Source organism: Asparagus officinalis, chromosome 7 (assembly GCF_001876935.1).
Source record: "Asparagus officinalis chromosome 7, Aspof.V1, whole genome shotgun sequence".
Classification (NCBI taxonomy): Eukaryota; Viridiplantae; Streptophyta; class Magnoliopsida; order Asparagales; family Asparagaceae; genus Asparagus; species Asparagus officinalis.
The window spans coordinates 128,395,958-128,416,856 of record NC_033800.1 but is presented as its reverse complement, the minus strand read 5'-3'; positions in this window follow the sequence as shown (position 1 = coordinate 128,416,856).

Here is a 20,899-nt window from a genome sequence, read left to right as displayed (position 1 = left end):
CTCAACCAAGGCCGAGCCACCACTTGGTGGCTCGCAAAGTTTTTAGCCAAAAACACGTTTTCGGCTGATTTTTACAGGATTTGATCATTTCAGAGCCTTCCAACTGCTTTGATGTCATTCCTGAACATGGTAAAGCAGTTTTTAACTGTGGATAACATCAAATCATCAGTTCTTATCCAAAAATACTACAACTGAAGCCTATAAATACAAGCCTAGGGCCTTCATTTAAAAGAGGGGGGAATCAGAGGGCGAGATATTGTCAAATTGAAGAGTGGAGCATTAATTTAAGAGAGGTTAGCAGACCTTAGCAAAGTTCTTTATCATAAAGAAGATGAGTTCGAGAGATCTGAGACCTATTTCCCCTTTCCTCTGGATCAAACTTGGTTTTGATCTCAAGAAGAGTCGGAATCTCGCTTGGTTGAGATTATCACTACTGCGATTGTTTCCATTGTGAAGAAAGAGCATTAATTAACTTTTTTGTCAACCGGATCTGATCAGCGACGGTCCACGGACTAACACGTCCCCGATACAAGCGAAGATCTTGCGCAAACAATAGGAGATAAATATTTGTTGTGTGTTGTTTGAAGAAATTGTAACTTTTAAATTTTCATTGTGTAAAAGTCTTATAAAAAGACTATTTATTTTGAATTTATTGTAATGCTCAAAGTTGTAATGAATTCGTCAATGAAAGCAATTTCTCACGCAAACACACTGGCAACCACAGTGGGAGCCAACAGCCTATCTGTCGAGACTGTGTTTTCGCAACCTCGGATTCACGTCCTGGTTGAAGAAGAGGTCGAATATGAGTTCGACCAATGGAAGTTTGAGGAGTACTTGTCCTCCTCCTCCAGATCCGCCTCTCCTCGCAAGTGCATGAATGTCTCCTCCTCTAGGAAGGTCTGCTGGTCTTTGGATTTGAAGACCCAAGAAGATGATCTTCGTACCGCCGCTGCTGTAGTTGCACATCGCAACGCTTCTTCGGTGTCCAATGAGTCCGGATTTGCAGATCTAGACCCCTCCTCGATCAAGGAGTTAACTACTGAAGGTGCGCCAACTCTATCAAAGAGAGCACGACAAAGGCAATGCCAACACCTCGCGCATCAACTCGCTAAGGCTTTGGAGCCGGTCGATGGGATCTGTTATGAGGCGAATCTAAAATTTAGGAGGCGTCAACCAACTCAGCAGCGAGGAAATGGCTCTTCCTCCAAACTATCAACAAACGAATAGGTCCGCGTCAAAAGAACCCGTTCAACCCTTAAAGTGTGTTTTCAGAAGCATCACGTACTGCTTATGCATGCACGGATTCTCGTACAGAAAGCACAAAAGTTGAAGCAGGAAGAGGTGGCTAAAAACCACCAAAACTATTCCATGTCTGGAGGCCAAAGTTCAAAACGACATCGAAAACAAATCGAATAGCGCCCGAATTTGTTAGAAAAAGAGAACCACAATCTGCTAGCTCGGCCAAGTCCGAGTCACCAAATGGTGGCTCGTGCTAAGTCCAACCCAGCTCAGCTCGCCTTGCACCCGGTTCACCTTCCACGGTCATTTTTGAGTCTCCGATAGCCCCTATTCCTGTCCCAATGAATCACGCACCTCGGGTCAAGCCCCACGGTAGTGTGGACTTACCCAGAGGCAAGAAGACAATGGCAGATCGCCTTGTTCCTTAGCATGACAATTGAGACAAAGCCCAAATCAAAGAACGCTTTGGCCCATTGAATGAACCCCGAGTAGTTAATCAGACTGGGGGTCGTGCACGTCCTCTAACTCTATGGAAGAAATCCCATGATGGGAAAATCCTTGTAACTGACCGCATATTGCGTGTTGAAGTCTAGGAGCCCATTGAGGTCGCGCGCTCACGAAAGCATAGATCCAAATGTGTGACTCTTGAAGACGCTAACAAAGCGTTATTTCCCCAGAAGAAAACATATTCGTCTAACAACAACATTATACCTGAGAAGTCATACCAACACACGATAAGTTGCTCCGGTCATCAGACCGATGAGTTGTATTATAGGGCTGGGGGTACGAATAAGTCTCAGAAGAGAAGCACCCAAGAGATGGGCTCTCACTGTCTGTACGCTAAGATTATTAAGGTACTGTTGTCAGAATGTTGCTACCCCAAGACTGCTCCAGAGAGGGTTTCGGTGTTTGAAATAATCTCCACCGGAATGTCCGAGACTAAGCCAAGGCGTTTCCATAGAAAGAAATCAGCTGTTCAAGATGATGACCATCAATATGGCTGATAAAGAGAGATCAACACGATGCTTTAGTTCCGACTAGTTTTCGGAGGCATCCCAGAGTATAACTCGGTTGCGGTCGGGACCTATTCGACATCTGGATTATCAGAGAATACAACAGGGTTTACCTTCAGATGATGAAACATCAGATGCTAACTCCGCAATTGGTTCCGACAGTACCATATCCAGCACAGGACAATCTCATGAAGTGTTTATGATTAACACTGAACAAATGGCTAAAATTCTCGAGGACGCTCCCTCCAAGAAAAAAGAGAATTTCAAATTTAAAATGGAAATGACTGTGTAACGGATAAGAGAAATGCACGACCAGCAGATTCAAGCCTTGACGAATCAAATTGGTGAAAGCAGTCGCCACAACCGGGCGGGCAATGGCTTAGAAGAGGATGGAAACAATGGTGATAACCCTCCTGTGGATCAAAATGCTGGGGTGGTCTCACCGATGACAACAATACTGGGGCTGGCCCCACAAATGATAACAACACAAAGGATGACTACGTCGTTCGTCCCCAAAATCGCCCAAAGAAAGATATAAGTGAGGACAAGAGGATGAGGGCCTTGGAGAGCAAGATCAATGCGTTGATGAGTACTCAAGAAGTAAAGAATATCATAATATCGTGTCCATACCCGAGAGTGGGAATCAATTCCGTATCTGGCGAAGTTCAATTTGATTAATTTCACGCCATTCGACGGAAAGGGTTCCCCCACTCAACACTTAATATATTCGAAGTCCTATGTGGAAATAATCTTCGGTAATGAACCTTTGATGGTCCGGTCATTCGTTAGCACCCTTCGTGGGGCAGCATTCGATTGGTACCATGGTCTTAAGCCGGGGAGTATCAGCAGTTGGGATGACATAGAAAACATGTTTCTCATAAATTTCTTCGACGATAACACTGAGGTTTCAATTGGGACATTATTCGATGAGAAGCAGAAAGACAAAGAGTCAGTCAAAATCTTCATCAAATGATTCCGGTACAAAGCAATGAATTGTTGAGATTCAGTCAGTGAAGACTTCATTCTCGAAACTTATCACAATAATCTTTCGTTGGATAAAGCTATGGGAGTGGTGCCATCTAAGACTTAGAAGGATTTTAAGATACAAGGAGAACAAGCTGAACGCTTCCTCAAAAGGAAGAAGGCTAAAAGAGGTCAAGCAATGACTGGTACTCCAAACCAGAATTTCATCCCTCGTGGTAAAAGGAAGGCACAAGCGAACGCAATGGACACGAACCAGACATTCGAGTTGTAACCACAACTACAATAACAGCAAACGCAATAACAAGCATCACCTCAGTCACAGCCTCAATGGCAATGGTCTCAAAGGCAACAAAAGACTTCAGAACCAAAGTTCCCGAAGCTCTACTCTTTTAAGGATAAAGAGGTTCCCGATCTTTTCAAGTACCTATTGGAGATCAATAAGATAAAGTTTCCTACAATTCAAGACCAAGAGGATGCTAAAAATGTTAATGATTTGAAGTACTGCGCTTTTCATAGAGTGGTTCACTATCCTACCAAGTCATGTTATGGCCTCAAGGACAAAATCCAAGCTTTGATTGATGTCGGGGTCATTCTTGTGAAGCCACCCAAGGAGAAGAATGTGAGTGCAAATGCAGTAAGGATTAACTTCGGATTTGTTCCTTTGAAATGGTTCCAGCCTGAGCCTATGATGAACGTAGGAATAACGACCGTCAACAACGACCCTCATGGGCAGCGCCAGAAAGGACTCGTGCCGCATATAGCCCCGAATGGTGAGGTTCTCTGGGTCCATCCTGATTTGATTGAAGATGAACAATGGGCAGGATCCTTATCCAAGAAGAAATCAAAAGGCAAAGAAAAGTCTTATTGTGGAGCCTTAATAATTCTGAAAGAAGATGACAAAGGAATCCCTACCTTCCCACTCTCCAAAGATGAACAAGACGTCTTTGTAACTAGCAGAGAATCGACCTTTGCTACCAGAAGTGGGAACAAATACCACTTCAAATATCCAAGTGTCTCCGATCAGTTAACCGAGCAGGGGGTGACAAAAACCGTTCCTTCTAAAATATTAACTAAAATAAGAGTGATCACAACTCCCCCTACACCTGCTGAGAAGACTCAATAAAGGAGAAAGGGGAAAGAGCCCTTATACCAAGATGTTCAGAACTTGAAGCAGACTCGATTTAATCAACTGATTGGAAGAGACAAACTGGGGAACTCGAACACTCCGCATCGTTTCGATATTATGACACAATTAGCTAATATACCAGCTAGGTTAACTTTATATGAGTTATTGTATCTTTTGAATGACACAAGGGAGGCGTTGCAAGAAGCTTTGACCAATTTTGATATTTTCCTGACTCAGATCAATCCGTCCCTCGAAGAGTCAGAGCCGCTAATTCAGCACTACAACCTCGTGACAAGCCACTTTCCTTGCATTACCTTCACCAAAGAGGACATACAGACAAAGAACTCAAAGCATGATCAACCCCTATATTTCACCAGACACATTGGCTCCAGCGTTGTCAACCGGATCCAAGTTAATCTGGGTTCCGCTATTAGCATTATGCCACTCTGATTGATGTACAGTCTTAGAATACCTGCTAATAAACTGGCCTCCAGAGACATTATGATCTACGGATTCAACACTAGCGGGTCTAGACCATTGGGTAAAATCTGAGTAAAGTGCTAGATTGGAGATTTGAAGTCTGAAGTCACATATTATATAATCGATGCAGAAACTTCCTATAACTTATTGTTGGGTTGAACATGGATTCACGATAATGTTATAGTCCCTTCTACCCTCCATCAATGTCTTAAATATGTAGACACTAATAACGAGGTCAAGACGGTAGTAGCGGATAAGCAACCGTTTAAGGGGTTAGAAAATTATTTTACTGACTTCCTTCTTTACGGTGCTGAATCTAATATTAAACCATTAGCCCAAAGTACAAACAGCGGAGAAGAAGCTGATACTGAAGCTGAGTTTGATTACAATGGTGGTTTTGTACTTAATGACATTGTACTCATTGTAATCAGTCTTGACGATGGAGAATCATTGGATAATAGTTGTAATTGGTAACTTACCGAAGAAGTAGTAATAAATGATGATTTAGAGTACTCGTTGTGTTTTGATAACATCATGAAAGGGTTATACGATGACCCTGACTTGTATATGCCGCTTCAATCGTCTTACATGATGAAGAAGCATGTTCAATATTCATTTGGAATGACATTTGTCATTCCTGCAAAGGCAGAGGGTAAAAAAGAAGTCGTCTATGGTAAAGGGAAGAAAGTTTCAGTACCAGACCACTTCTTGAGAGAAAATGACGATGATGATAAACCTGCTCCCTATTTATTCATATATGGCTCAAAAGCGCGTAATCAATTAGAAAAATGGGGATATGAATTCGCACTTGGAGAAGGTCTGTTCTTCGATTGAGGTCCCTAGGTTCCAACCAAAGCTGCATACGTGCCAAAGGGTAAACCCGATAACTATTACAGATTCGGAAGAGGGCTAGGTTATGTCTCTTCATCCAAAGATGAATGTTGTTGGTTAATTAATAACCAATTATCCAACCCAAACAGAGATGAATGCTCATCCGACTCTTCAGCTTGGGATTCTGACATTAGCATTTGGGGAAGTGTTCAAGAGTTTAATGTCGAACATGGCTACAGCTGATCCTTCAACGATGGAAGACGATGATCAAATGCCAAATTGGGAAGACCCTTGGGTTCATCACATGAATATGCAGTACGGTGGTAGGTTTGAATAAAGGGAACCCTATATCGAGGACCAGGTAATCCAGATGAATATGGGTGACGAGGATAGCCTGAAGCCTACATTCATTAGCGACAGCCTTCCGCCAAATAAGAAAGAGGAATTAGTTGTCCTCATCAAGGAATACATCAATGTTTTTGCCTAGAACTATGAAGACATCTCAGGACTCGATCCAAACGTGGTAATACATTGCCTCAACATTAAGCCGGATGTTAAACCTGTTAATCAATAGCAAAGACGATTCTGTTCGCAAATTATAAAAGCGATCGAATCTGAAGTTAAAAAGCTTATTGATTCAGGTTTTATCAGGGAGGAACAACATCCCGAATGGCTTGCCAACATTGTCCCGGTCCTTCAGAAGAACGGGAAACCCAGGATCTACATCGACTTCAGAGATTTTAACATTGTCTGCCCAAAGAACGATTTTCCTCTTCCTATCACAGATATTATTATTGACAATACATGTGGATTCAAGAGAATGTCCTACATGGATGGATTTTCAAGTTACAACCTAATCAGATGCACCCAGATGACGAAAAGCATACTCTTTTCAGGACACCCCTCGGTGTCTTCTGCTACACGGTCATGCCTTTCGACTTGAAGAACGCAAGTGCCACATATCAATGGTCCATGTCGAAGATTTTCCAGGAGCATATCCGAAAGACCGTCGAATACTATGTGGATGATTTAGTTGTGAAGAGCCGTAACAAAGATGATCACATCCAAGACTTGAAAACAATGTTTGATCTCATGCAGACTCATCAATTGAAGATGAATTCTACTAAATCTTTCCTCGGAATGTCTAGCGACAAATTCCTTGAATCGTCATTACCACCAAGGGTATTCACATTGAACCTGATAAAGTAAAGGTAATTAATGATTTATAACCTTAGAGAAATCTTAAGGAACTCAGAGGATTACAAGGATGGTTGGCTTATATCCGTCGGTTCATCTCGAACCTTTTAGGAATGTGCCAACCATTCTCCAGGCTCACAAAGAAGGGCGTGTCATTCGTATGGTATGACGCTTGTCAAAAAGCATTCGAGGATATCAAAGAGTATCTCTCAAAACCCCCTGTGCTCGTTACACCAAAGTCGGGAAAACCGTTCTTGATTTATGTCAAGGTGACGAGCCATTCGTTAAGAGCCTTACTTGCACAAGACAATGATAACGGTCACGAATAGGCTGTATATTATCTGAGTCGGACCCTTGTAAGCACCGAATCTCAGTATCCAATGATTGAGAGGGAGTGTCTTGCCTTGGTGTTCGATATCCAAAAGATGTAGCATTACCTGGTTGGGCAGACAATTTACGTCATTTCATATGTTAACCCAGTCCGAGTGTTCATGATGTAACCGGCTTTCATAAATTGACAGCTAGCGAAATAGGCCCTGCTTCTATCCTAATACGATCTGCACTATAAACAATAGAAGTCGGTCAAAGGATAGGCTATTTATGATCTTCTGGCGGTTAACCTAACTACAGATATCGCCAAGGTATACGATGATCTGCCAGATGAAACCCACAAAGTCAACGTAACTTTTCATCAATAAGTATGGCATTTGTACTTTGACGGTGCTTCTCGAGTAACTAATGTAGCAAGTACTCCCGGATGTTCTAAGATCTCCTCCGGAGTCGGAGTTGTCTTAGTTTCCTTAGGAAAATATGTGATGCCTTAATTCTACTCACTGACCGAGCCATGCTCAAATAACGTACCTGAGTATAACGCGTTGCTTATCGGACTCAGCTTTGTTAAAGAGCTAGGGGTTGAATATCTCAAAGCTTTCGGTGATTCTCAACTGATAGTTTGAAAGATTCTTCATCGGGTACATTCCACGTCTACAGAACACATACGCAGATGCGCTGGCAGTGTTAGTAGTATCTCTGGCACAACTTCTCGAAACGGAATAGTTGGTTACAGTGAGAACTCACCAGCTCTTCGTACCAATTTACAATATGGACAACAAAGAGGAGGTTATGAAAGAAGTACACTCAACCCGAGTTGAGCTTGAGCCTCGAGACTGGCATTTCCCTATCATAGATTATGTCTTGCACGATATTTTATCAGAAGACATGAAGGAAAGAGGCTCAATTCGACGAAGATAATCGATGTTCTACTATAACACGGAGAGTCAAACACTATATCATCAATGGTACGATGGTTTACTACTCCGTTGCCTATCGGCTAAAGAAGTGGAAGAGGTCCTTAAGGAGGCACACGAAGGAGTTCGTGGTGCACACAAACCTGGCCCCAAACTTTACGACCTTATCAGAAGAATAGGATATTTCTGGCCAATCATGATCAACGACGCAGTCGCGTGCGCTCGAAAATATCATGTGTGCTAAGTACATGTAAATTATATGCACCAACTCCCGGAGCATCTACACCCTTCGGCTATGTCATGGCCTTTAGAGACTTGGGGAATAGAAGTTGTTGGTCCTATTTTTCCCCCATCGACCAAATACGTCCGATTCATCCTGGCGATTACCGATTACTTCTCCAAATGGGTTGAAGCAATTTCTCTCAAAGAAGTAAAGACGAGCAACGTCATTGTATTCATCAAGTATCATATCATCTACCGATATAGTGTCCCAAGATGAATCATACATGATAACGGTCCTCAATTTGTCAGCAACACCTTCATCAAGTTTTGCGAGAAGTTAAAAATCCAAGACGTCTCGTCGACGGCTTACAATCCCACAGCAAATGGATTGGATGAATTCTTTAACAAGAAGATCATAAAGCTTTTGTCAAAACTCGTAAAGGCTAATAAACGAGATTAGGATGATATACTCGGCGAAGCTCAATGGGCCTATCGAACCATGGTTTGCACGCCTACCGGAGCGATCTCGTATTCTCTGGTATACGGATGTAAAGTCGTTCTTCCATTAGAAATCCAAATTTCATCCCTCCGGATTGCTTTCGCAACGGAGATGACGATGGAGGAATAACATCAGAAACATCTTGAAGAACTCGAGATGCTTGACAAAAAGTGCTTAGAAGCTTAACGGCATATTGAGTTCTACCAAGCCAGAATTTCCTGAGCTTTTGACAAGAAAGTCCGACAATAGAGTTTTAAGAAAGGAGACTTGGTTTTAGTCGCCTGGCGGCTAATGATCCTTAATTCCAAGAAGAAAGGTAAGTTTGAACACAAATAGGAAGGACCGTTTGTGGTAGAGATAGTCTACTCAAATGACGCATATCGTCTTATTACCAAGGAAGGTGCCTGGCTTATGATGCCGATAAATGAGAAGTTTCTAAAAAAAAGTATTACCCTTAGTACATTCAAGACAACCCATGTAACGGAATGTTCCCGGAAGAATACTACATCTGGTATTCTTAGGGATAACCCGGTCGCTACAAAAGTGAGAAACAAGAAATCCCTACTGGGACTCCGAATGTCCTCAAGGTTTAAATGTATCTCACTATCGAGATCAAATTCACCAACTCTCATGAATACTTTGCTGAGACGAGATTCGATCACTTTGATAGATTAAGCTTTCCTCGCAAAACCCTCACTGGTGCTTGATAATTCGCAATCTTCCACCACAAAATCCCCCACTGATCAAATCAATTGACATTGGATCCACCAAAAATCTTATCGGTTAAATCCGTTTGAATTCTCGTTGCGTTTGTGCACTAAACACTCACATTATTAAAGTCCTAACACAGCATTCGAAAGTTCTATCTGCCAATCCTTGGCAATTTTTGAACTTTTCGTGTTAAGTCCTGATCACTTAACACCAAATTCCCCCATCGAGTGGCTAGTACGAGTCAACATTCTCATTTTTGTTTATATTCTACTCCCACTGCTTGTTTGGTCAAACCTATAAAAGCTAGGGCCAAAGTCAAAATCCCCTCTCGATTCCTTCCATGAACGAGATGTCCACATTCAAATTGAATGATCAAACTTATAAAAGCTAAGATTTCCTCCAACCCCTACTTGTTCAAACTTGTAAACAATTATTTCACCTTTTCCTATTCGGCCAAACCTATAAAAGTTAGGGTCGAGGTCGGAATTTCACCTTGATAAGTGAGAAACTCATTTTCAGAATAAGTAACAAATCCTATAAAAGTTAGGGTTACTTGAATCTTCCTGATTATTGGAGTGGAGATTCCACTCTTAGTTTCACCTTTCCGGATTATTAAAGTGGAGATCCCACTTTGAGTTTATTTTATAACTGAAGATAGAATATAAAATTCTTCCTCTTTAGTTTTGGAAGATAGAATATAAAATTCTTCATCTTCTGTATTGGGTTCATCTTTACCCTAAAAGAAAACCTAGAGATAGAATATAAAATTCTTCCTCTCCAGCATCAGGTTTGTCTTTACCCTAAGAAAAGACACAATTCCCAACTCCAAATCCGTGCACATTATGCACAGGGGACTTTATCTTGATCCCTAAATATAAATAAGTCTGCATCTAACACATGCTACCGGGTAGCACATTCCTGTAAAAGTGGTAAAGTCTATGTATTTAATATCATAACACCAAGTCTAAGAGAGTTAATTCTTTTAGCACAACGCTACGTGTGATGCAGACTTAAATAATTCACATGATAGCCCGATTCAAATAGTAATCGATAAAGGCTCATCAAATCCGTTGATGGCTGAGGGTTAACCAAAAATCCTAAGTCTACACCTAACATGCATTGCCAGTTAGTCTTTGACCATAAAAATGACAAAAGCCCACATATTCAACATTGTGGTAGGCTGTTATTAACAACGCTATAATCTGTGCCTTACACGCACATGAAATTTTATCCCGAATCCTAAGTAGGAATAAGTTAATGCCTAATATGCGTTGCCGGTTTAGTTTTTCGCCAAGTGAAAAAGACACCAGAATCCAAGTCTGGGGAGTTTTATCTTGAAGCCTAAGTAGGGATAAGTCAGCATCTTACACACGCTGCCAGTTAATCTTCTACCGTGAAAAAGACAACAGTCCATGTATTCAACATCGTGGTATGCCGTTATTAATAATGCCAAAATCCGTGTCTTATACGCACGGGGAAGCTTATCCTAACTCCTAAATAAGTATAAGTCTACACCTAATACGTGTTGCCAGGTGGCATATTCCCGTAAAAAAATTTTGCTAAGTCTAAAAGAATTTAATCTTTTAGCACAACATTACATGTGAAGAGGATTTAGATAATTCACATGTTAGCCCGATTCAAACGGTAATCGGTAAAGACATATTAAATGCGTTGATGGCTATAAATATTGTGGTTGATTATTCCAAACAGAATGAGAAATCATAATAAAAGAGATATAATGAGCAAAAAAGAAAATATCTTCTATTAGTAAGAATTGAGTCTGTCGATACAAGAGTTGCAATCACTCTACATGAAATTTATGACTAAGAACTTGTTGTTCTAACTTAGACAACTCCTCAGCATAAACTCATTCAAGCTCGATTTACAATTCGGTTCTGAAGGCTTCATCAGTGGTGGCTAACGTCTTAGCGGCTTCCTCCTTCATCTTGGTTAACTTTTGTTCTAAGGATTCTAACTTCCCGGATTTCACAACCTCTGAATGCTCCAAATCGACCCTCGTCATTTCTAAGATGACCAGAGCGTCCTCCTCTGCCTTGAGCTCCTCCTTAAGTTGCTCTATCTTGGTTATGCTTGATGCAATAGAAGATTTAAGATTAAGCAGGGATGTTTGTTTCTCAGCGAGAGCGGCCTTCATTTGATCTACCTGGCTTTGTTGTGTTTGAATTTCAAGCCCAACGGAGGCTCGAGTATCACACCATATTCATAAACGAGATTCCATCTGAGTGGCTATGTGTGATAGAGCACCGGCAGCTTTGAATTCCTGCAACCTTTGAAACTCGTTCTCCAGATGATCCAAATCATCAATAATAGCCTTTGCCAGGCCTGGAGATCCCGCTCTCTCTATTTCCTTTGTTTTGGTGGCCAAGGCTAATCTGAACTGATGGAAGGAAAGCCCCCTGATAGGAGCTTATCGATCATCATACTCACATAGAAAAAGAGGGAACTAATTTCCATACAGAGAAGGGTTTGATCTAGATCGTTGTCTAATAACAGCACTTTGACAAGGTTGTGAAGTTGAGACGAAAGCCATGCAAGGAAAATAAGAGTTAAATATTTTAGAATATTAACCCGAATATTTCTAAGTGTCGGGGTGGAACTTACCAACACCAGTAGAGGTTTCTTCAGCTGAACGTCTCACACTTGGTTCCACCTATCCGGCCTCATGAACTGGTAGAGTTATTGCAGGTGCAACAGCTGTCGATGCACCAACTTCTTTAGTTGGTCTCACAACTTGTTCGACCGGACTGGTCCCCATAGTCACAATAGTTGCTATAGTCATCAGTTTTGAAGAGACGGTGGGTTGAGGCTGAGGAACCGATGATTGAGCTGCTATGATAGTTTCTGCCAATAGCAAGAAATCATGACCCTCAGGTTCATCAGACATTTGAACAATACTAGACGCATCAGTCTTAACGACTGGTCCTACAACTAAAACTCCTCTATGGAAAAACAAATAACTATCACAAGGAGATGAAATTTATACCTGTAGAGGAACCAACCTCGATGGTTGGTTCGATGGCCTCGTGTTGGGCTTGTTCTAACAACAAGTCGTCGAATAGCCTATCACCAGACTCGGAAAGGAATTGTCTCTGATCAGATGGAGGTTCATCCGACACCTCAAGGGCCATGTCGCGAAAGGTTTCTTCATCATCTGAACTTTCCATCGAAGTACCTATAGAAGAGTCTAAGTGTTAAAATACGAAAAGAGAAGATGAGAATTGACAACAAATGAGAATTGGACTTACCTCTAGTAGCAGCAGCAGGCTCCGCGATTCCGGCCCTTGTTCTCACTTCTTGTAGTTTTTTTAAAAGAGTCAGAAGCATGGAAACAGTTAGGGGAGACATGAATTCTGAATCATTCAATTCCTGTAATTACCACCTGAAAGGTGTATTACCGGTGTTAGATGTTCCTGGACTCGCGACCCTTTCGGTTGTGCCAGGTCTAACACCGGAACCCTCACCAGCTTCAATAGTTATACCCACTTATGCACTCACGGGTTCTTCAGCCATGGCTTCACAAACTTGCTGTGTGAAGTCATGTCACTCAAAAATGTCAAAATCGAGAGAAGGAGGATCGAACATAATTTCATCTTCATCATGACCTCTCGAGAAATATAAAGTTTTCTAAGTCTGATATTTAACATTTGAGAGAACAGAAGATCGTGCAGAAATGAAGTATTACCTTCTCCTCCGGTAGGCGTGTTACCGGCCGATCCCGTTTCAAAAGTCGATGGCTCGCCCCGTCGCTTGTAAGCTAATTTCTTTCACTTGGAAGGATGAACCTCTTCGTGATCTATGAGTCATTCTTGCTTAGACTTAGAACACGCCTGTACCTTTGAAGCGACCTGAGTTACAGTTCGGGATCGTGTTCGGCGTATAAGGCACGATATTTCTTCTTTCTCCTACTCAGAAGCCATACCTGGAAGTTCAACAACCATTTTGTGAGGATAAGTGGGCAAAACTTTCCACCTCTTTCAAGCCTTAAGTTGGTGAGTTCGATCGGAGATCGCTAGATCTAATAGTTCTTCGTAAAAGGACTCTGACAAACCTATGTTGAGCTCCTCTTCATCGTGGCCCGTTGTTGCGCCTTCGTCACCGATGATATTTTCTTCTGAGGCTTCTTCCCCAGAAGGAAAGATGTCTTCCCCTTGGTTCCCCTTATCGGAAGGACCAGCGGGCTCTTTTCCTCTTCTCTTTTGGTATTCGGCCTCGTAAACCATTCGGGTAGCAATCCGAGCTACTTCCTTGGTCACCAATTCTACAATCAGCCTCAACGGGATGAGCTCATTGGCCACTAATAGCTACCGACATCATAAGAAATTTAGTTCCAACCGGTGTCAGCACGTGGAAGACTGAACTTAGCTCTGGTAAAACTCGTGATGCTCTATAGCCATGCCGGAGCACCGTCTATCAATCCGCCGCGGATTCGAAGTTGTCGATTCAAGTTCCTAATGTATATCTGATCATACCCGAGCTGATGTATGAACCAACACGGTAGATTTGGCTCGATGTAGCAACGGCTTCGTCCCGGGCCTTTCCACATCAGCCAACGATTCACCATATTGACCTAAAAACTATGGTAAGCATGTGGAGAAAACCCATCATTTATGATTCTGCAACTGCCTCTTTATTTCTGGGAACCCCCGTCCCTTCCACCTACAATTTTCTATCAACTGCAGTAGGGGAATAGATTGGTCCGTGGCACTTGGTGCTGACATCATGTCAGAGCAATGGAGGATAAACCACACCATTAGATACATATAGGGCAGCTCCACCTTAGCAAGAGGAATCTAAGCTGATGGTTTGTCTTCTCCCTGTGTAAAGGTACTGACTATTTGGCGAAGCCCTCGGTGAATGACAGCAATCATCACTGGAAGAAGGGAAAGATTTTTTTTGGTGGGCGAGTAGAACAGCTAGGTAAAGTACCTCCATGGACAGAGCATCCGTAGACTGATTTCGTACAACACATTTCTTTAACCAAATTGCGAGGCAACCGGCTAACAAAGTCATCGGCTGAATGGGCTTCACCGCATGCCATAGAAAGGTTTGGAACTTAGTCCTTACAGGGAAATCGTTCTCAATACCAGTGGTAGTGTAAGATTGGGTGTCAGATTTCTTGACCAACTCATTAACCTCTGATGGTGTTAAGAGCGTCAACTCACAGATCACTTCGCCGAAGTTGTTCTCTAAATTCTTGAATAAATAATCCGTGAATCTCTTTAAGCTGATTTATGGTCGCGACCTCTTCGATAATGGGTCAGCACCTACCAGAGCAATGTGGTAATGACAGGTGAGATCTCACAAGGTGTTATAGCAATTGGGCGTGCGCAGCTTCAATTGATGCAACTCCCGATTTGAAGGAAAGTACTCCTGGTACACTATATTCCCCATCGGCAAGCCTAAAACTTTGTTCATCTCGTGAAGAGCCAACCCTAGTTCCCTGTGCTTCGTCAGGAAAGTATTTGTGTCTAAGTCATAAAGCTCTAGCAATGCAAGGAAATGAGGGATGTTGATCAGCAACCCATACATGGTGGCATGAATAGCCGCATATAAACCGCTGGCCTTCAGCTATTCACTCTATCGGTTAAGAATATAGCTGGTCAGATGAGTCCACCAAAGCTTGTCTAAGAATGAACCCAGCCATAACACCTGTGACCCATCACAGGCATTTCCCACCCTAATATCACAAGTCGATTCTTCAAAGTATTAGCGACTGAGAACAATTCTCCTCGCAGCGGGTTATTTAATCCCAACACACCGGGATGCAATCCGGTGACGTGGTTTCTATTGCTTGAGCCGAGAATGGCCTGATGGGTGATATATCCACAATGGATGTGGTCATGGTCCTCCGTCAAGTCCCACAACATCTCCCGTGTAATAGCTTAGCATTGCAAGTCAGTCAGTGAGCGATGAAGAGGAATTGGAGGAAGATATAGAAAGCCCCCATCATCTTTGTGTAGTTATTGCTCAGTTCCGAGGGATACACCGACCGGGTCCTCAAAAGAATCGCCCAATAGATAATCTGGTTTCCTTAAAGGATGAGCAGAGCTGGAATCCTTAACCAGGGGTGCGTTAGTGATCAGCTGCCTTAGGGTACGGCGATCTCCCTTACACACCGGTTGAGGAAGTTCTTCAGACCCACCCAGAGCAAATTGCGGAATAGCCGGGATGAGCATAGGATCACAAATAGAAGCATAAACCTCACCGGAGCGGTCTTCCACCGCATGGGATTTGAACACCTTTGGAGGAAATTCAACTGAAACAAGTAATGTGTATTTATAAACGTAGTTATAAGGATGTCCTTTCTTAAGGCAATACAGGCGTTGAACTCATCTCATGGATCCGTGAGTTAGAGTTACGGTGATACGGGTGTATCTTCTCTTCGGGAGCTTGGCGATCCTCATGGAAGCTTGAGGATAGATGATTCTCATGGTATCTTGAGAATAGAGTAGAGGAGTCGTGGACGAGGTCATTGGAGGCAACGAAGTCGAAGGATTCATCAAAACTGCAGGAATTACAGTTGGACTCTGGCCGGTCGACCGGCTTGGTCACGGCGGTCGACCGCTTAGTGCACAGATCCAGACTATGTCTCGGGACTGAGAGCGGTCGACCGATGATGGCGCTGCGGTCGACCAGAAACACTGTAATGGATTTTTCCAGTTTTCGATGTTCTGACCGGTCGACCGCCTTGGGCACTGCGGTCGACCGCGTAGCGGTTCCGGGCCTGGGTCTGTTTTCTGCTCCAGTTGGGATTTCTGTTTAGTATAAATAGAAACACGACTTTTCTAGGGTTTAGAACTCAGATTGTAATCAGAAAAGAGATCAGGGAGGTTGTTCTTTGATCTAGAGAGATTGTGAGAGAGAGATTTTGTAAATCCAATTGATTCTCATAATCTAGAGAAGGTATTTTCCTTCGCCCTAATTATAACTCTTGTGTTCTTCAGTCGTTTTATTCTTTACCCACTCTTGATAATTCCGCGATCAAGAGTGCTCACACGGCGACTCGTATCAAGTTGGTATCAGAGCACTAGATCCTGTGAAGGGGGGAACTGTGTATGGTCCTTACTCGCTCACAGTACAAGAAGTTTGGCGAGATCCTTAATTCCTCGGAGGGGGTCCAGAAATTAAGGAAGGAGAAGATGTCTGAAGCAGATAATTCAACAAGACTTGATGCCATGGAGAAGCAGATTGAGACGATCGGGACGACTCTTACCCAACTCGTGGGCCTCATCAACGGAGGAGACAAAAAGGAGGAATCTTCTTCGAAGGGTAAGAAGAAACTCGTCGAATCCGACGAAGAGAGCGAGGAATCTGATTCGTCCAAGGAGAAGATAGTGTTCGCGACATTGAAGCTTTCCGGGCACGCTTTGACGTGGTGGAAATCCTATTGCAAACAGGAGAGGAAAGCGGCGTCGTGGAACAAGTTCAAGGAACTACTTCGTAAACAGTTCTATCCAGTAGGGTTCCTTGAGGAGCGTTGGTACAAGTGGTACGGCTTACGCCAGAAGTTTAATCAGACCGTTCAAGAGTACACGACGGAGTTCCAGCAATAGGCGATGGTCCTAAACATCTCAACGTCCGAGTACCCCATCTTCATGAAGTACATGGCGGGTCTGAATGATTATATCCGGAAGGAGATGAAGCTATTTTCAGTGGAGACAATCGCAGAGGCGAGCATGAAGGCCATTGCTATTGAGGGCAGGCAGAAGAAGGGCAACGAGACAAAGGGGGATTCCAAACCATCGGGGAGCAAGACGGGTGGCTCTCAGTCTAAAGATGAGAAGAAGAAGGTTGACTCGGGGAAAGCAGGATTGACATGCAATCACTGCAAGCAGACAGGGCATGTGGCTGATCGTTGCTGGGATAAGTATCCTCATCTGAAGCCAAAAGGATTGAAGAAGAAGGAGGAGAAGAAGGCGTACGTGATAGCACAGGGTCCGAAGGAGGTTCCCGGGATGACCGAACCCAATAGCAGTCTCAACCTTATGGCGGGGAAGCAGGCCACCAAAGAAGATGACGACCCGAGGGAGCAGCTCTTTGTTCTGAAGTTGCAGGTCAAGACCAGTTTAGTGGATGCTATTGTAGATCCAGGGAGTCAGAAAAATCTGATATCTGAGGCATTAGTACAGAAGCTGGGATTGAAGACGGTGAAGCATCCGAAGCCCTATCCATTAGGGTGGATTCAGAAGGAGGCGGGATTGAGTGTGGTGAACCAGTGTTCATTCAGATTTGCACTCCATGAGTCGTATATTGACGAGGTCACATGCGACGTGGTTCCGTTGGATGTTTGCCAAGTTATTTTGGGCAATCCTTATTTGTGGGATAGATACGAAGTATGTGATCGGCGAGCCCAAAAGTACACGTTCAACAAGGATGGCGAGCAATTCATTTTTCATTCAGCATCTCTTCTACAGGAGACGAGCTTGGTGACAGTGACTCAGGCTAAGAGGTTGGTGAACGCGGGCAGTAAGTTCGTTTTATTGTTCATTCGGCCGTATGAAGAGCAGCTGAGTAGGATGTGCTTGTCCACCTTGAGCAAGCGCCAGGAGGGAGATCTTGATAGGTTGAAGGTCAAGTATGCGGACTTGTTTTCGGAGATCACGGGACTACCACCACGTCGAGGTGTAGAGCATGAGATTATGTTGATCGGGGAGAGTTTCTTGCCTAACATAGGCCTATACCGCACATCAGTACTGGAGTCCGAGGAGATCAAGAAGCAGGTTCAGGAGCTCTTGGAGGCAGGAGTGATTACGCCAAGTTGTTCACCTTGCGGGTCACCAGTGTTGTTGGTGCCCAAAAAGGATGGAGGCTGGTGCATGTGCGTGGATTACCGGGCGCTCAACAAGATAACCATCAAGAATCGCTACCCATTACCACGGATCGATGATCTTATGGACCAGTTGGAGGGAGCGAGGTTTTTCACGAAGCTGGATTTGAAGTCTGGTTACCATCAGGTGAGGATTCGGGAGGAAGACACTTGGAAGACTGCGTTCAAGACCAAGCAAGGCCTGTTCGAGTGGTTGGTGATGCCGTTTGGATTGTGCAATGCTCCGGCTACCTTTATGAGGCTTATGAATGATTTGTTGCGACCCTTTATAGAGGATTTTGTGATAGTTTACCTTGATGATATCTTGGTGTACAGCAGGACTTGGGAGGAGCATCTCGTTCATGTTGAGAAGGTATTTGAAGTGTTGCAGGACGGACAGCTGAAGCTCAACGGGAAAAAGTGCGAGTTCGGGAAGGACGAGTTGGTGTATCTCGGCTTCATCGTAGGGAAGGGCCAGCGGAGGATAGATCCAGGCAAGGTGGAGGTGATCACAAAGTGGCCGACGCCGAAGACAGTGACTGAGGTGAGGAGCTTCATGGGGGATTGCCAGTATTTGCGCAAGTTCATTCGACATTTTTCGACTTATGCGGCACCGTTACATGGCCTCACAAAGGCTAAAGTTCAGTTTGAGTGGGGAAAGACGCATGAGGAGGCTTTTCAGTTGCTAAAAAAGAAGATCTCGGAGGCACCGGTGTTGGCGTTGCCGAATTTGCAGCAGACTTTCAAGGTAGAGACAGACGCGTCTAATTATGCGATGGGCGCGGTGTTGACTCAGGATGGGAAACCGGTAGAATACCATTCTGAGAAGTTTTCGGGTGCTATTGCGAACTACCCAACCTACGACAAGGAGTTCTATGCACTATATCAAGCAATTAAGCATTGGAGGGTGTACTTGTTAGGGAAGGAGGTGGTCGTGCATTCGGATCATAAGCCGTTGGAGTTCTTACATGCCCAGACGAAGCTACAGCAGGCGCGGCACATGAAGTGGATGTCTTATTTGATGGCTTTCAACATCATTATTAGGTACAAGAAGGGGGCGACGAACAAGTTGGCCGATATGTTATCTCGTCCGCCGATAAGGTCTTTATTGGTGGCGACGCGTATTCTGCCCTTGGTTCCTTTGGAGTATGTACAGCTGTATGCATCTAGTGGGGACTTCGGTAGTGTGTTTGAGCAGGCGAAGGCTGGTCGAAGGGGGGAGTATGCACTCGGAGAAGATGGCTTGTTGTATTGTGGGACATCACTATGCATTCCGGAAGATGGTGATAGGTTGCAGTGGATTCGGGAAGCGCATACCTCGCGTGTGCAAGGGCATTTTGGCATTCAGAAAACGCTTCTCAATCTACGGCGACATGTGTTTTGGCCAAGGATGCTTGATGATGTGACCAAGTATGTTGGAGGGTGTAAGTTATGCTGTATTTCGAAGCCTTCTAACAGAAAGAGGGGATTGTACCTACCATTACCGGTTCCTTCTAGGCCGTGGGAGAGCATTTCTATGGATTTTCTAGGAGGGTTGCCGACTACGAAGCGCGGGCATGACTATTTGTACGTTGTGGTGGACCGGTTCAACAAGATGGTGATATTGATTCCTTGTAAGAAGACCGTGACGGGAGCGGGTGCAACACAATTGTTCTTTGAGCATGTGTGGAAGCACTTTGGGTTGCCAAGCTCGATTATTTCGGATCGGGATAGCCATTTTCTCGGAAATTTTTGGGATTCTTTGTGGAGTTCGATGGACACTAAATTGAAGAAGAGCACGACCTTTCATCCACAAACAGATGGACAAACGGAGGTAGTCAACCGGACTATGGTGCATATGTTGCGGGGGTATAATTTCAGGCATCCTAAGACTTGGGATGAGAGTTTACCATATTTGCAGTTTGCTTTTAATCGGGCAATTCATGGATCTTCCGGAAAGTCACCGTTTGAGACTTGTTATGGATTTTTACCGCCAAGCCCGTTCGACCTTGTGTTTTCAAGTGAAGCCACAGTGGACGGCAAGGAAGGGAGTGAAAGACAACGTGCTCAGCGATTTCTCGAGAAGATTGCAAATATTCATGCCACGGTTGAAGCTCAATTGAAGAAATCGCAAGCTAAGTACAAGGCGAAGCATGATCAACATCGGGTTCCTTGTAACTTTGGTAAAGGCGATATGGTATGGCTAAAATTGAGTAAGGAGAGGCTCAAAGGAGAAGGGAAGAAGTTGAAGCCTATTCGTTATGGTCCATTTCGGATTATCGATCAGATTGGCGACAACGCTTTTCGTTTAGATTTGCCACCTTACTTAGGCATGTATTCGGTGATCAATGCCGAGTACTTGAAGTTGTTTGAGCCTCCATTATTGGATGATGAAGGTGATGACAAGATGGCATGTTGAAGACTTGTGGTTTGATAGAGGGGAGCCACTGAAAGAAGATGGCATTTTGGAACGGAAGACGACCGAGACGAGGCGGGGGATGAAGGAGTCGTTTCTCATTGGACGTCAATGTCAGGTCCCTAGCA